Source organism: Phoxinus phoxinus, assembly GCF_949152265.1.
Source record: "Phoxinus phoxinus genome assembly, chromosome: 7".
Lineage (NCBI taxonomy): Eukaryota > Metazoa > Chordata > Actinopteri > Cypriniformes > Leuciscidae > Phoxinus > Phoxinus phoxinus.
In genome coordinates this window covers 15713326-15731671 of record NC_136882.1, presented here as the reverse complement: position 1 = coordinate 15731671, position 18346 = coordinate 15713326, and the positions used below count along the sequence as shown (strand labels likewise).

General features: G+C 36.1%; 1 long non-coding RNA gene across 2 annotated transcripts; it reads right to left on the bottom strand.

Annotated features, from left to right (window-relative positions):
* Positions 1-2657: 2657 nt before the first annotated feature.
* On the bottom strand, positions 2658-17353 carry LOC307002179. 2 transcript variants are annotated; one of them, XR_013798432.1, is made up of 3 exons: positions 17009-17240; positions 5044-5190; positions 2658-3595 (listed from the first exon to the last, which is right to left on the bottom strand). It is a non-coding gene; the product is annotated as an uncharacterized lncRNA (long non-coding RNA). The 2 variants fall into 2 exon arrangements; XR_013798431.1 differs by having other exon boundaries at positions 2720-3595; positions 17231-17353.
* Between the last annotated feature and the right edge of the window lie 993 nt (positions 17354-18346).

The window sequence follows — 18346 nt, the reverse complement described above, 5'->3', positions numbered from 1 at the left end:
TCTCTGATTGGTTCATTTGGATGCCCTTATAGTTGAGAATCTTCCAATACATTCTAATGAATTCACTACACATGAATTTATTTCAACATCAAGCCATAAAATTCACATCACTTACGACTTATCGGTCGATTGATAAAAATATGAAATATTATAAATTGGCCACACAAGCATTTGTTCTCAACAATTGGTCTTATGAAAATAATTTGTGTCTACTGAATTATTTGCGATAGGCTAAGCCTGTAATGGACAATATGAATAAAACAGCAATGTAAAAAACAACAATAAGCGATTAGGTAAATGTGTAAAATGATTTTTATTACAAATAGAGCTAGCTAAAGCATGAAAATATCTCACAAATAGTTTACATATTCATTCACATTATCTATGTTATCACATTATTTATTTCACTGTAAAAAGATTGGGTTTACACGCTATGACAATGTTTAATTTTATTAAACGTGATCCTCATCAGTTTCCTCATAATTCAATTCTAGTGGGATTTTTTTTTTTAAGATTTAGCATATGTTAGGTGCCATAGCCTTATTGAATAACATTAATAAGAGTCAAAGTATTAATTAAAATTTAAACGATAGAAATATTTCAAATAGGCCTATTCCATAAAAAAAATCAGTTTAAAGAATATAATCGAATCTTGTAATCTGAAATATATTGGTTCTGAATAGCCAGTCGTTTATCTGATATACAGCCCAATGGGCTATATGCTCGTGTTGTCACATTTAAATGGAAATGACAATTTTACTATAGGCTACTTGACTAAGCATAGCCTATTTAGAGCATTGAAGAGGACTTCATGCACAGAGGAGGAATTAAACATAAATGCCACTCTTACTGAAATTAAGTTTCAGGTTTTTCCTGAATGGTGTAATAAATAGCCCACTTAAAGGTTCAAATACATTGCTAACCTTGACAAAAGGACAATAGCGGACATGTTGACCTTTTCCACTCCGCGCGCTCGCAGGTGCGATGCTGCCTTACTTTTCTCACACACACTAGTAATGCGGCGTGTTTGCATGACCACCCGCTCACCCCTATTTCTTCTTATCGGGTGCAAACATATACTAATGCACAAATAAATCGACAAGCATGAAACGCAAACGCACATGCTGCAGTTGTGATGTTCTGACATTATCTGCCGGTAATTTGCTGCTTGTTTTTCCCAGTAGCTAGTCTAACGAATGTCGAAACAACTGGGCCGCTGAGACGTTTGGAGAATAACGATCTGACACTATGGTAGCGTGCCAACACGGAAGAAAGTGGAGTACGTTTATATATTAGAAAGAAAAAAATAATTGATGCAAAAACGAGAAAGATGCCAATAATATTCAGTAGCTCAAAGTCATGGCTTTCACATGGAGACTGCCGTTTAATTAAGTTGTCTAAACAATTTAATTCTCAGTTATTTGTTTTTCTGTGAATCGTTTTTCTCATGGGAAGTCTGGTCATGCTCTCAGCACTGTCAGTGAGTTCCCAGACAAGACCTTGAGGTTATAATTAATCTCAGTTCATTAGGAAGATAAAGGTCAATTATTAGGCTTGTACCTGTCAATCATTAACAGTAGCAGAGTTTACACAGCAGAACAGATAATACAAATATCTGCCTTTATTTTCTTTCATTTCTGGAAAGCATATATTTTGAGGTAACCTGTGATGGTAATTCAGTGTTACATTTATTTGCCTCCAACAGCTCAAAAGTGCTATAAAAAAAAATGCTATTATGTGAATCCCCACTTTTAAGCACTAATATATTCTTGCTGTCAGTGGCTTCTGAGTTCATTCAATCAGAAATTAAACTAATTAGATGACGATTTTAACATTGTTTCTTTTCAGACTGAAATCTACTCTCTCCCATATCAATAATGGCATAATAAAATGTTTAAAATAATGATTTATTTATTATTATTTTAAAACACTGAATCAAATTAGTTATCAAATACTAATATTATTAATCAGTAGGCTATAAATATTATACAATTAATACAACTTTTTAAAATGCAACATTGTGTTAAAGTACCACATTAATAGCCTATCTTTGGGGTTGGGGTAGGACAGCTGAAAATGAAACTAAAGTTAATTTAAATGAAGATCAATTAGAACAGTTTGTATTCAATTGAAAATAATTTGTTACAAATAAAGGTACACAATAATATCAATAACTAAATTAATGTAGTAAATTAGGTGCCTAGTGGTCCCTAAAAATGCTCAACTCCCTGTGCAAAGAACTAAATAAAAGACACAAAAGAAGCCAGAACCACGCTGTACAAATTATATGATCAATAAGTTATGACAACATATGTTTTGAGTTTGCTTTAACTAAAAAAAAATCTAATCAAAATAAGTTAAGCAATTTTCAACTTTTTTTTAACAAGTTATACAAGCATTTTAATGTAATTTAAGTTGAAATGACTTAAACATCCAAGTTGATTGTACTTAAAACATTTAAGGCAGCAACTTTTTTTTTCCATGTGAAAACTCATCTGGATTTTTCAAAAAGCATAATAATGAGCAGGTTTCCGCCCTGATCCCCACAATTCAGAAACTGTGCTGAAAATTGGCTTACCCGAGCAAATGAAGCATAACTGAGTGAATGGGCCAGAAACACATCTAAATGAATTAAATGTTTCATAGCACAAAGAACGAAGTGGTTATTAAAGCGCTTTACAAATGTGAGGTCTGAATATACAAATACAGAATTTTTTTTTCTCTCAAATATTTTACTTTAAAATGATTTGATTTTTAATACATTTGTATACTCTGAAATGTGAAGAGGTAAAATGGTAACACTTTTTTTCAAGACAGATCTACAAATAAATGTCCTCTTTTTAAACAAGGAGACCACAGATGCCTAACAAGCCTGCCAAAAGTGCAAGCACTCAGCATTCTGGCTGTCCAGAAGGGAGCCAACACTTGTATTCAAGAGACAGTAAAAGAGTCACTGAATAGACCGCTATTCATACACAAATGCAACATGGGCTGCCCCTTTCGTAACTGTCTGACCTCTTGCTCTAGGTCAGATGTAAAAAAATAGCAATGTGCTATGCTTGTGTAGGTCTCAGTGACAGCTTTAAAGCTAATGTGCTGTCTAATTTCCAATTCCAGCCTTCCTACTCAGCGAATTTAAGTCTTTGTCCAGACCTACCAAAAGTTAAAATTGCATGCTGGATTCCACTGAATTGTTGCATCTTATTTTAATTTCCATTCAGAACCATCCCATTGTTGCACTCTTGTGTCCTTGTGATTGACCAGAGGGAATTGAAAACTTCCTCAGTAACCAGGGCTGGGCGGTGCAGGTTAACCAGTTCAGGCCTGCGTTGAATCGTTTGATTAATGACAGCTATGTTACAGAGACATCAAGACAATGGCTGAGGCAAGAGGGGTGTGTTTCTGGATAATTACTGGTAAATCCTACCGTTGTTGAGTTAAAGCATAACAGAAAGTTCAACACACACGTGCACGTACTACACAGAGAGGATGACTGGGATGGATAATTAGTCCCGCAGAGCTGCTAACATCTGTTGCTCCGGAAAAAATGGTGGCAACATCAGGAGCTGGTGGCGCATCGTGGGTGGTTCTTTTGCTGAGATTAAAAAAAACACACACAAAAACATATAATTCTCTGTTACCAATTGAGACATTTCATAAAAAAAATATGCCATAGTAATTATGAAATTATAGATTTCATAAAAAAGTTAATAAATAAATAAAAGTGCAATACCAACTATGGCATTACATTTAATAGTAAAAAAATAAAAATGCAATACCAATAATTATATTATTTATTTATTTTAATGAAATGTTTAATGTCATAATTGGTATTGCACTATTTATTTATTTTAATGAAATGTATAAAGTGCAATATCAATTATGACATTATAAATAAATAAATAAATGAGCAATACCAATTATAGCATTATACATTTCATCATTTTGTTTTAAAATGCATAAATAAAAGTGTAGTACAAACATGACATTATACATTTCATATAAATAAATAAATGCGCAATACCAATAATGAATGGTATTATACATTTCATATAAATAGAATGCTATACCAATCATGACATTACACTCTAAAAAAATGATAAGATCAGTAAAACATGGCAAACTACTCTATACTGCACAAAATATTGGAACACCGCTCCAAATCATTGAATTCAAGTGTTTCAATCACTCCCATGGCCACAGCTGTATAAAATCAAGCACCTAGGCATGCAGACACTTCTACAAACATTTGTGAAAGAATGGGTCGCTCTGAGGAGCTTAGTGAATTCAAACGTGGTACTGTGATAGGTTGCCACCGGTGCAATAAGTCCATTCGTGAAATTTCCTCACTACTAAATATTCCACAGTCAACTGTTAGTGGTATTATAACAAAGTGGAAGCAATTGGGAACAACATCAACTCAGCCACAAAGTGGTAGGCCACATAAAATCACAAAGTGGGGTCAGCGCATGCTGAGGGGCGCACAGTGCGCAGAAGGCAATACAGTAGCTACAGACCTCCAAACTTCTTGTGGTCTTCAGATTAGCTCAAGAACAGTGCGTAGAGAGCTTCATGGAATGGGTTTCCATGGCCGAGCAGCTGCATACAAGCCTTAAATCACCAAGTGCAATGCAAAATGTTGGATGCAGTGATGTAAAGCACGCCGCCACTGGACTCTAGAGCAGTGGAGACGTGTTCTCTAGAGTGACGAATCACACTTCATACCTGGCAATTCGATGGACGAGTCTGGGTTTGGCGGTTGCCAGGGGAACGGTACTTGTCTGACTGCATTGTGCCAAGTGTAAAGTTTGGTGGAGGAGGGATTATGGTGTGGGGTTGTTTTTCAGGGGTTGGGCTTGGCTCTTTAGTTCCAGTGAAAGGAACTCTTCAGCATACCAAGACATTTTGGACAATTTCATGCTCCCAACTTTGAGGGAACAGTTTGGGGATGGCCCCTTCCTAGCTGTTCCAACATGACTGCGCACCAGTGCACAAAGCAAGGTCCATAAAGACATGGATGAGCGAGGTTGGTTTGGAACTTGCCTGGCCTGCAGAGTCCTGACCTCAACCCCGATAAAACACCTTTGGGATGAATCAGAGCGGAGACTGCGGACCAGATCTTCTTGTCCAACATCAGTGCCTGACCTCACAAATGTGCTTCTAGAAGAATGGTCGACTCCATATTAAACCCTACGGATTAAGAATGTCATAAAGAATGATATTAATGTTCATGTGCATGTTAAGGCAGATATCCCACAACTTTTGGCAATATAGTGTATGTTTTTACAGTACTTTAACTCATCGAACTATTTTAAGCAATTTCAAGTTTTTTTCATTAATTATTCATGCCAGGCCAGTAGTTGGCGCTGTGGCTTTGTAAAGAAACAATTCGCGCTTAGGCCTATAGACTAAACATGTAATACGCCTGTCACTGGTTTCACAAATGCACGTTTTTGTAGTTTATACAGAGACAATAACAGTATCGATTTTACTATGAAACCCGTTTTGAAAAGTTTGCATTTTCAGCCTCCTGAAATGCTAATTTCATGTAAATGAACAGCCAAAACACATTCAAAGTTTTCCGTTTTTAGTTGAAAACTGTCATGTAGATGTCCCCTTATTGAAATGACTTTCACAGCCAATTTGATTATACTTATAAACTTAAGTTTAGTTGCTGCCTTAAATTTATAAGTTAAAAAATATTTTAATGAAACATCTAATGAAATGTATACATTTCATTAAAAAAAAAAGTAAATAAATAAACTAAATACATGCAATGCAATCTCTTTCCAGACATAAAATACTAAAACAGTTTAATCAGTACATTTCTTTGGGGTCATTTCTGCTCCTGAGCCGCAATAATTTATGGGATATCATTCCAGATTCCTGAACCACAATGTAATAACTTCCAAAGTATAGCCGTATTTTTATATGTCAGGGTGAAATTTAATTAGCAAAGCAAAAATCAAACAACATGCACAGAAGCCAGGGCTGAATTGCCGTGGCCTTTGTGTACGGGTATGTGTGTGTTTGGTCAGTCTGGAGATATATAACAGGACAGGTATGATGGATAACTACATCTAATCAGGATCTGTGTTTATCTTCCAGGACCATCCTAGTCAGCTCACAGATTCATCCAGGGTTGTATGTGTGTGTGGCTGTCAGAGGTGAGCAAATTAAATATGACAGTTCAATTAGCCCGGCTCGTCCGAACGGTTGCACCTAATCCTGCTGTAGGATAAGCAGCCCCACCCACCAATAGACTATATGTTTTTTAATCAGACAGTCCTCACTGTGACAGGAATGAAGGGACCACATGCAGCCATAATTCAAAACCACCTCACTTTTCTGAATTGTGCACCCTTCCCACAGTTCACATGCTAAGTAATGCTTTCTTAAAAAGTGAAGAATGAGAATTTGCATGTCTTAAGTAGAAAGTATACAAAAACACTACAAAAAACCCTGATAACCTTTAGCTTTTTACCCCAATCGAAATGTACAGTATAGCTACACACCATTAGCCATTTGAATATCCCATGAATAGCCAATATTTGAATAGCCATCGTGAATAACTCTGAAACAAATATCTGTGTACAGCCTGCGATCCCTTTATGTACTGATTATGTCTGTGCTTTTATATCATAAACCTGTCATTCATAAATTACAGCATCGGATTTCCATCATGAATTCATTAAATATTCTCTTAGATAATGACACGCACACATTAAATCTCTGTGTTTGTCTGGAAGGTTGTCGTTAAAATTTAATATTTGCTTTGCAAATCTATGCCAATTTGCAGAGTGACTGCATAGGCTGCGAGGTGTATTTAAATGTGTGATGATCTATAAGGGGATCAAGTCTAGGGGGCACAGAAAGGGTCCTAAAAAGCATGTTCTCATCCAGAAAGAAATCTCACTTGGGAATAATTTAGTATCTTGAACATTACTGAAACTTGAGTCTTGGGAACACTAGTGAAAATGCTGCATTTTTTCCATGTCGACTGTCTTACATAAATTATCAAATAATTAAAAAATAATTTAGTGGGCAATAAGATGAACTGTACAGGCCTGCTGCACTTAAGATCAATGACAATATCTATGTTTCCATCCACCTATTTTTGAGCATTTTGGGATATCGCGAATTCGCGATAAGAAGACATGCCCTACTACGATGGAAACACATTTACCGAATAAATCCCTCAATTTGCAAAAAACAAACAAACTCGTGACTTTGCCTCAGAAGTGGATGTGACTGGATAAGTGGATTAACCAGCGAACCAATTTTATTGTACAGCATCTCTCAAATTTTGGTTTGATCATTCTGAAATGCCTGAGCCAAAGTCTGACATCAGAATAATAGGGTATAATGACGTCCGAGAAGTATCTCACACGATTGCTTTCACAAATACACTCTTAAAAATAAAGGTTCCAAAAGGGGTTTATTATAGCGATGCCATAGAAGAGCCATCTTGTGCTCCCGAAAGAAACTTTCAGTGATCAGTTGGTAAAAGAACCACTTTTCTCTTCGTGTAAAGAACCTTTTAATAATCTGAAGAAACTTTGTTCACTATTAATTCATTCTGTAAAATTCACTATAAAGAACCTTTTGAGCAATGAAAAGGTTTCATGGACGGTAAAGGTTCTTCATAGAACCATAGATGGCAATTGTTAAGAGTGTACAAGCATCAGAATGCAAGATAAAATGGCAGGGTTTATTGTGTTTCGTCTGCGTACTCTGAAATGCAAGTCATTTATGATGTAGGAAAAAAGAGCCACAATGGCTAGCTCGATTGCAGCAACTTATTACAGATATTTTTTTTGCCAATTTCCCAGGAAGTGATGATTTTGTTCCCTTGAACACATGGGATGGAAACGCCTTCGCAAATGTTTTATGCGATATTACAATTTTGTGCATAAGTTAAATTCGCAACTTTGGATGGAAACATTAAGAAGGTTTATATAAAAATAGACCTTATGCGCCAGAGAAACAAGCACGCAGCCATATCGAGTTTTTGTCTTTGAACTTCCGTTTTTGCGGTAGTTCTGTATATTTCTATGGCATCGTTGTCGAAGAGTAATTAGCTGGTGAAGTGAATTTCCTTATTGTAGAGTTAAGGCCATTGCACACTGAGTCCGAAATTTTCGCACGTTAAAAAATAAATACGACCTCACGTTATGTCAATCACGCTTGCACACTGCCTCTGAAACTTTCGTCCACAATTTTCTGCGTTGTTCGCATCCGTAACAAGCAGTTTGAATGGTGTTTGAATGGTGTTTGAATGGTGCTTTGACAATTCAGAGCCACCGAATCACGAATACGAAAAAACGCATACGAAAATTTCGGACTCGGTGTGCAATGGCCTTTAATGAAAGTTACCATTAGCACTGTAATGTCTGAAGCGGATGTCAAAACCAATGTCAGTAGAGCAGGAAGATTTTTAAAAGAGCGGTTCATTCATAAATCCATAAGATCTTACTTTCATGATGTGGAAATACAAACCGGAAGACAGAACACAACGAGCGCCGCGCTGAAAAGGGGAGGGGCTACATAAGGTCTATACCGAGATTAGACCATGTGCAGTCATCGTTTGCTTTAGGTATAACTGAGACCCGCTCGTGGCAAGTTTTACATTTAGGTAACTTGGTGGCTAATACTGTACCATCTCATTTTTTATGTTTCCATGTGATCTGCTTACTCCTCTCTGATGGTTGGGTTTTAAGGGTGGACCTTCATGCTTAGATTTTTTTACATTTTCCATACGAATCAAGTAGAATGAATTCATATGAAATCACCACCAAAACAGTTACGTTTTATGCATGAGATGGGGTTGGTATAGCTGCATCTGTGTAAAGTGGCATGTTGCCAGCTCTACATATGGCTTCAGCCCATTTAGGAAATGGTCTTGGACCAGCAGTCCGAACCAGGGAGGCCTAAAAGAGGAATTAGCAATCCGTTAACTGGCCGTTCTGTCAGAGGTTCTGACAAGCTGAAAGGGAGGAGCTGTCAAAAGCTAATTTATCTCCTATGGAGCCCAACATGAAATTTCATTCGCTAATTAGAAACCCCCCACCCTTTCTGTTCTAGCACTTCGTCACCTCTCCTCGATCCTTCCGCCTCTCCGTCATCGTCCCGAGGGCACAACATCACAGTGACAATGCGGCATTATGGAAATAAATAGTTCCATTATGCCGCATTGTGTAGTGGAATTGGACTCGCTGCACTGCTTTAGTGATGGAGGAGGGTTCTACTTTGATTAAGACGGATGATTTATTGAGGAACGGTCGCAACTCGTTTGGAGTCAAATCTAGGAAGGTCATACATTGCATACATGCATTCTAAAATAAGACCATTATGCTAAAGCACACTATTCCAACCATTTTCATTTTGCCATTCACTCTTAGATCAGCCTTCATAAGATAAAAAAATGTATAAGATTATGCAGAATCTATTTTAAAAGCACAAGCTAGTTTAGTGCATGTATTGCAAATGTATTGCAAGTGTATTGTTCCAAACCTGTATGAACTTCTTTCTTCTGCTGAACACAAGAGGATATTTTGAAGTATGTCGGTAACCAGACAGTTGATGGACCCCATTGACTTCCATTGTATTTTTTCCCCATACTCATATTCTTCAAAATATCTTCTTTAGTTTTGTCTTCAGCAGAAGAAGAAAAAAATCATAAAGGTTTGGAACAACTTGAGGGCGAGTAAATGATGACAGAATTTTCATTTTTGGGTGAACTATCCCTTTAACTGGGAAAACTACAGGTTTCCACCACCTGTTTTTTTTTTTTTTTTCCAAATAAGATTTCTTAGGCATTATTAGACATTGGCATTATTACATGCACAATCCTTATGAACAACTAATATATCTTGGTCTTTTTTCACAAGTTCCTGATAAATAAGAAGATTTCTTTGTGCAATGTGAGACTATCGCTGAATTGTCCACTTGGCGTCAAGAAAAGCTATGTCACATCCGAAAACAAGCTAGAGTGTTTAACGGCTCATCATGTTAATAAAAGCAGGGGACACTGCGGTCACAAAGGGTGTACAGCCACTTAAACAAATGCAGCCTGCGATGTCCTTTTCAAGCAGAGTCAACAGATGTCACTTAGTTGCTTTCTACTGAATAGGACTTGAGGTCAACCAGGCAGATAAAAGATTACTGTTTGGGAATCTCTCAATTATCGTCTCACTGACTGACCCCACAGAGACAAGAGGGAGGAGGAGATGGGAGTTGTGTGTGTGTGGGGGGGGGGACGCAGACAAAATGAGCCCCAGCTCAGCCAAAAGCTTGTATTCAGTGAAAGAAGCCATTTATCAGGCTGCTTAACCCTTAAATGCGGTGGTGTGGTTGAAGGGTTGGACACTCGCTGCAATTGGACTAATTAAAACACTGCAGCACGGCTAAATGATACATCTGGTCATGCATTAGTTAAATGTCCTGCTGCCCCTATTCTGTGATTAATATGTCCTTTGCAAGCACTGATGAATGCCTAGTAGTTTAATGCCTTTTACTAATACAAAAACATTTTGCATAAAGAATGTACAATGCAAAAAAAACCATTTACCGGTAATTGGAACTTGCATGGAACTGAAATAGCCAGACATGGATTTAAATTTAAGCATTGGACAGATGCTCCAAAGCGACTTGCATTATTTCAAGTACACATTTTATTGGTGTGAGAATCAAACCTGTGACCTTGGCATTGTTAGCCATACTACTTGTGCAACAGGAACATAATTTGGCATTAATTCAGTCTAATAATACAATATAATATAATAGTATATACAGTATATATATAATAGTTATATACATATATATCATCTATATATATATACATATATATACACATACAAGCACAGCATCAACTGTTTTTTTCTTTCTTCCTTACAGACAAAGAAAACTTGAATGGGGGATTAATTTCTATTCATTCACTCAAGTTTATTCAGCAGCAGTTAGATCATCTAAAATGGTCTCTTGAATAAAGAATAAAATGACAATGAATGCTCTATTAAATCATATGGCCTCACCCACACATTTAATCTTGCGTACTTGTGTCTCTGAGTTTGTTTGTTTATGCTGTTTGCATTGGTAAAGAGCCATACCGCAGTGTGACTCTTCAATGGGAACAGAAGTCCTCAATTAATAAGCATCAAAGGACAGATTGTCATTTGTCTTTGGAAATGGTTGACATTTTAACACCTGGTATTGTTTACAGGTCAAGGAAAACAAATCACAGAGAACTTTAAGTGCGTATGAGGTATTAAAGGCTCTCAGCATAGCTAACATTATAGAATACATAATCTGTCTTTTATTATATAAAGTGTCAATAATAGAGACCAGGAGATTAAGTTCAGAATTGGACTAAAATGCACTTTGATTCAGGATTCAGGTGCTTTCTAATTTTTATTTCCTGTTCTGCATATCTAGAAATGTCTATTTGTGTTTCTTTAAATAAACATACCCCTACGAAAAAGAAGTTTATTCAAGTGTTGAAGGGTGGTATGCTTTTTTTTTTCAGTCTACTTTTTATGTCATTTGCAGAAATAAACTGAAAATTGCACTCTCAAGTATACTTGACTTATACTTATACTGAAAGGTATAAGTATATTTGGACTATACAAGTAACTCAACTTGATCAGGATACTTAGGCTAAAGCTACAATATGTAAAAAAAAATTGCTGCAAGGGGTCGCTAACCTCTTAACAAAGGCGTAGGTTTATGACGAGCTGAATGATGGGACTTGCTGTCAAGCTGATGGATCTAATAATGTTTATGGATGAGGGAAAACATTCGTGTTTTTTAACATTACAGTGGTATGAAGCAGGTCGCGATTGCTAATAATAGATATCAGGGCCACACGCGAGTCACGCGGATATAAAGGAATAAGGAGATTTAATTCTACAGAACTATTCGCAAGTGCTGAATTCTATGTGTTAGTTCGTTTGCTAAATGAAACTAGCAGTAGCTAGATCAACATTAGAATATCATACTGATCATATTCTAACATTTCATCATGTTGAGCTATATAACATTGATTTGTTTAATGTACATTTGCTCACCTGTCTAATAAAGTATGTGCAAGAGTGGCGTCTCTGTCAAGTCCAAGTTAGTCACGGACGTGGAGCTCTCGGCATCTCGAAAACGCCACGCTGATATTGATCCTCATTTTAGTTCTCCTTTTTTGTCCCAAAGTCTGCTTGCCATGGTCCATAATGTTTGAACGAAATAAGAACAGCGTGCCGCTAAACGTTACGCACTACTTGTTGTCCACGTCTGTCGCCATGGTTACGTCATGGCTATGGCAGTAAGAACGGAAACCGAGGATAGCGCGGATATTGCGTCATTAGCCGCGTTTCCATTACAGATTTGCGCAAATGTTTTGCCCTATTATCTAAATATCGATAAAAAAACTATTGCGAAATGACGGCGTTTCCATTAACCGATTTTATGCGACTAAAAAGTCATTCCAAAAATCATGGCAACGGACGTTTTTTTTTATATAATATCACAGCCACCGCATTAGACATTATTATTACTAATGGAAGGAGGCGTGGCGTGTTATCCAAGCATTAATGGCAGGGATTATACTGTGAACGATATAAGGAGTTTCTGGGTGTTTCGCCCTCATTTCTGCTCCGAGGTTTTGATTGTGGCATTTCTTTGAGGTTTAGAATCCAGTAGGCTATTCCTATTGGGTAATTATGGTTTATTTTATGAATTTAATAAAGAACTCTGTCTCGTATTCCAAACGATCCATATGTAGGCTACTGTTGTGTCCATTCGTTTTTCCTTTTTTAACCCGTAATTGAAAAACGAAAAATGAACGGTTGTTTTTAAAACGCAAAGTTAACACCAAAATTTAAATTTGAACTGGCTACAAACTGCTGCGCAAAAAAGTAAATATCGACAAATTTTCTGATTTTTATTTAATGATTTTTTGCCCCTTTATTAAACATTTAAAATATTCACAAATTAATATGGAAAACATGTCGATTTTACTGGTTTCCTAAGGCCAAATTAGAACCTGGAATTGATATTTTTCCCGCAGTGCTGAATGAGAAGAGCCCTTAATATTATTAATAAACTATTGTTTTCTAAGTCAGCTAAAAACATCCATCTCCGCTGTTAAGCAGATGCGCTTAAATGCACCTTTCATACGCATTACATAATCAGAAGGTATTAGCTTTCGATTAAAATGTGTTTGTTTTAAAGTGGACATTTCAAGCTTTAGCCTACATATAGGCTATATTTTGTTTCAGTTCTCGCGCTCCAGTTCACGGAGATCATGAAAGCGCGCCTGATTGTTTTATTTTATTTTATTTGACAAAAGCACAACGTTTTCTTGTTATTGTGAGTTTACACAAATAAAAGTAGTTGTGAATAATGTATTATTATTTTCTGTATGACCAGAAATGACTTTTTGGGATAAAAGGGTCTTCTAAATATGTAGCCTAATAAATCTTATAATAATGATGATAATTATTATTATTATTTGCGTACACGGACCCCAAACACACCGCGTCTTCTAAGTCAGGTGACTGTAAATGCGCAAAAACTGTTTCCATTGCAGTTTTGCGAAATATTCCTTTTTCGAATTGCCTGAAAAATCACCTCATGCGAGCGTAAAAACTTTTTGCGATAAACCAGAGTTTTTGCGAAATTGACGTGTTTCCATTGTGCGTATTTTCAATTCGCAATTTAAATTTGCGCAAATTGAAGGGTAATGGAAACGCGGCTACTGACAGGCTATATTTTTTTACGGGACGGCTAATTATTTAAAATAGGAATTTCTCTGAAATAAAAAATCTTTGCAGACTTTTGGGATATTTTAAGTACACAACTGCAGGAAAAATATCACACTGTACAAGTGATTTTTGGATATCTTATTACAAAATTCTTACATATTGTACCTTTAAAAGTATAATTACTTTAGAAGTATGCTAAGCATACTTGGCTTGTAGTGTGTTTACTCTTTTGATTGAGTAGCCTATTAAATACTTTTTCATACTGTTTTATAAATATACATTGTTAGAAAAATATTGAATTATAAAGAAAACAGATTTGTTACTAATTCTAAGTATCTGAATTTTTTTTGGCTATTCCACTGGAAGTGTACATGGGAATTTACTTCAAATCTACTTTACTCTTTCCCGCAATTGACAGAATTTTCCAGCAATCCATGTTTTTTACTGTTATACAGTAGGGGGCGCTATGACATCTTCTGAAAGAATCTCCGGATTCAAACACAGGTGAAGAAGCAGAAACAAGTGAAAAAAGATTGCTTACCCACATTCAAGTGTTGATAAAAATGATGCATGATGCTAGAATATTTTTTTTTAAATGGAAGGAGTTAAAGTACAGTTATCTGTATATTTCAAGTATAAAAAATGAATACCTAAATAGGAACATATTAGTACTTAAAGTGCAAAAATAATACAAATAGAAACTATAGTATGATGTTATATTAATTTAAAGAAAACTATAGTTCTATACTTGAAGTATAAAACTACTACCTGTATACTTCAAAGTGTACTTTCAAAAAATAAAAAAAACACAGTAGTACAGATGCAGTACAAATGAGAAACGTAATTGTGAACTAAATTGTACTACTGTTATACTTATAGTACACTTAAACATATCATTTCTAAAAAGTGAGCCACAATTAGTCCCAAGCAGTATTTAAATAGTACACTTCAAGTTTACTAGTACAATGATATTAGTATACTTACATAAAGTATTAGTATGCTTTAGTATACTTACTACAATAAGTATACTTGCAACATAAAGTATACTTGGTACACAAAGTACTTACTAAAGTATACTTGCTACATAAAGTATTAGTAATAGTATACTTACTAAACAAAGTATACTTACTACATAAAATATATTTGAACTGAAGATTTCATTATTTTCCGTAATCATGGGCTACTCTGAAATTGTCCTTTTAAATCCTTGAAATGGGCAAATTAATTCTCAATGGTTCCAGCTAGGCTAAACTCAGCTTTTATTTGTAACATTGAGTGTGAGAACTAACTATAGCTTAAGTGTAGAAACATTTGCAAAACATTTGGTGTATTTAGATGCATGCGATTGCTCACACAGGTACACATCAATATTACACATTTTTTGATAAAATATGCAACAGTGCAGCAAAGTCTTGGTGTTCCAACACTGCCCGTCCATTTAATCAACATGAAGGCTTGTCTATGTCACTGTTTCAGGAAAATGAATAAGGTTTACGGTAAAAGGACTCTGGAGGGTGTGTGTGTGTGCGCGCGTGTGTGTGACAGCGAGTGAGAGAATGTGTGCCAGGGAAAGAATCCCACTGAATTATTTCAAAAACTCACACAGAAGGAGGGAACAGAAGTGTGTGTGTGTGTGTGTGTGTGTGTGTGTGTGTGTGTGTGTGTGTGTGTGTGTGTGTGTGTGTGTGTGTGTGTGTGTGTGTGCCCAACCCCTCTTAGTCTATTGACATGATAATGGGTACAAATTGATGAAGACTTTTCACTCTCGCTCTGACAACAGTGTGGAAGAATACACAAATGTTCCACCACCCACTAGCAGGAATAAATCACGATCCTACGCCTCCTCCTGGGCCTGCCATTGTAGAGGCTCCTTTAATCAACTAATTCCCACCGACACCCCTAACTCGTGCTGCGTCTCCTGTTTGGTCTCATCTCTCCGACAGCCACACAATCCCATCAGTCTTAATCTGTTTTAACAAGGCCCTAATCCACCAATTAGACCCTATCAAACCTCACGCTAAGACACGGCTGATAAATTACCAGCGTGCTTTAACTGTCACAGGATTAAACCACGTTACAAATTCTGTAAATCCATTCCTAATAAACCATGATTAGAACTTTGCGATAAACGGTCAAAACCATAAGCCTAAAATCACACACACAAAAACTCACACCAAGAACAGATGTCTTGGACTTAACATCCCAGATTGAGATTATACCTCGTGTAGCCAATAAGACAAAACTACCATTTTGTAATGTTTTAAGAACATTTTCCCTGGTTATATGAACACACATTTTCTTGTTACGCAAACATCCTGTCAATGTTCTCACAGAAATGATGCTAAGTGAGCTATAGTGCTAAAATACGATTTCATAACAATAAAATAAGAAAGTAAAGTGATTAAATAACAGAAGTCATAAAGCTGATAATTCATTAACTCATGAATGTAAATTTAAATTAAGAATGGTCAAACTGCTCATACCAACATTTAAAGAATATTACCCTAACAATGCATTAATAGCATTTTCATACTAATGTTTTGAGGACGTTGATCTTTAAAATTAACATTAGCCTTACTGCAAGAACATTTCGTTTGTAATTTTGAGAGAACCTACAGAAAGTTTTAGTCAAAGTTCTGAGAAGTTTAGCTGTTTTTTTGTAAGTAGCTAAATGATTAACAGATCAAAAAGAGATTGGCCCTCTATCCTTTGAAAATGTAGGCATACATAACTAAAAACAACACGATGACAGCTGGCATGTTATAGCTTTGACTATTTAAGATATGGTTTAGAAGTTCAAAATGAAAAAAATCAGGTCAAAACTGAATCAAACAATCTGAATTCCACATTAAAGGCCCGTTCACATCAAGGACAACAACTATAATGATAAATATTTAGCTCTAAAAATTATTCTAAATGCAGAAGAATAGAAGAGTTTACACCACAACTATAAGGATAACGGCACAGGGAAACAATATTGTTGGAATCACTTTCAGAACTTTTTTTTTTCTCCAGCAACATCGACAGCCAATCAAAATCTATCCTGCTTAAAAGAGCTCAAGCACTTAAAGCAGACAACGACAAAACCGCAGTGTACGCATTTAGAATAAACTGAACGGTATCGTCCGATGGTGTGGACGCTAATATAGGTATCATTATAGTTATCACTCTTGGTGTGACGGGGACTTAACAGTGAAATGTTATTACAATTTCTCAATTTCAACTCTCAAATAGATGATGATATGTGCACACCATACCTTAGTAGAAATATGCTACGTTGGCAATTTCAGATTCTAATTGCATAAGTGAACGAGGAGAAAGTTGAGTGTGTAAATTAATTAAATCAATAATTATTTGCATCGATCCATGTCCGTATTGATTATCCCAAAACGCTTTGCGTTTTCTGCTCAGTGAGATTCAGACTGAGTCTAAGCCAGGGCTCCGAGCTCAAAGCGTTTATATGGAGATGAAATGCTCACCTTCAGGAGTGAAGTGACTGGAAAACAGTCACAAATAAATGGAATCAATGTAATCAGCTAACAGCTGAAAGCCATTGCCAGTTTCACACCATTTGTGTTTTAGTTGCTCCCAGGGGCTCCATCTAAATCCAGCATGGGAAATATTCTTAATTAGATTACATAAGAAATATCATTTCTTAATCACACAGCATGCTTCGTTGAATTGTAAATAAGAGATGTTTTTCCTACTCTAAATTTTCCATCAAAAACAGCCTTTCATATTCTCGTATGCCACCCAAAACAGAAAGTGGAAGGGTAATGCATGAAGACACTGTAAGCATGAGACCCAGGGTTGTTGACGAGGACGTAACTGTGGCAAACCTTAATCAAAGTGTAATTCATTCCTGTGTGTGTGTGTATGAGCTACAGGGTTAAGGTCACTCTAGTGATTAATTTAGACATGGAAAGAGGTACGACGTCACTTTGAGCTTGCTGACCTTGATGGTTGTAAATCTATTGGCCAACATATTTCTTTGTGATGTTCTGAGACCTGTTGGCCACTGCTTAGTGGATCCTTTGCCTAATTTCATCAGCTGCATATTACAGTAAGCTATGCAGCGGATTCACATGCTATCAGAACGTGAACCTGGAAACAAGATTGTGTGTCCGCAAATAATATTTACTATACAAATAAAAGTGAAATGCCATAACTGATTTTTAACAAGTCGACATGAATTTTTCAATTACTAATTCCGGTTTCCACTTATTAGCTTTACAATATATAGCATTTGGTTTTGCTTTGTCCCACTAGACTATTATATCCTAATTTCTGTGTATTGGAATTTGTAGTATGCCGTGCATATTGCTAAATGTATTTATCATCAACCCAAAATCCATATAATAATGGTGTAAATGTTTTAATAACCCTTTTTTTTCTACATAGTAAACGTGGGGCTGCTGGCAGTCATGCACTTAAAATTAGTATTATTTTTTTTTTTTCAATGAATTCCAATAAATAAACTCCTAAAGCTATATCATCTGACAATGAAACTATTCTCCTCACCACATGACTTAGAGTTATACTGCCTCCTAGTGGTGTTTTTGCCACAATGCACAATGGATGAGTTATACTCAGAA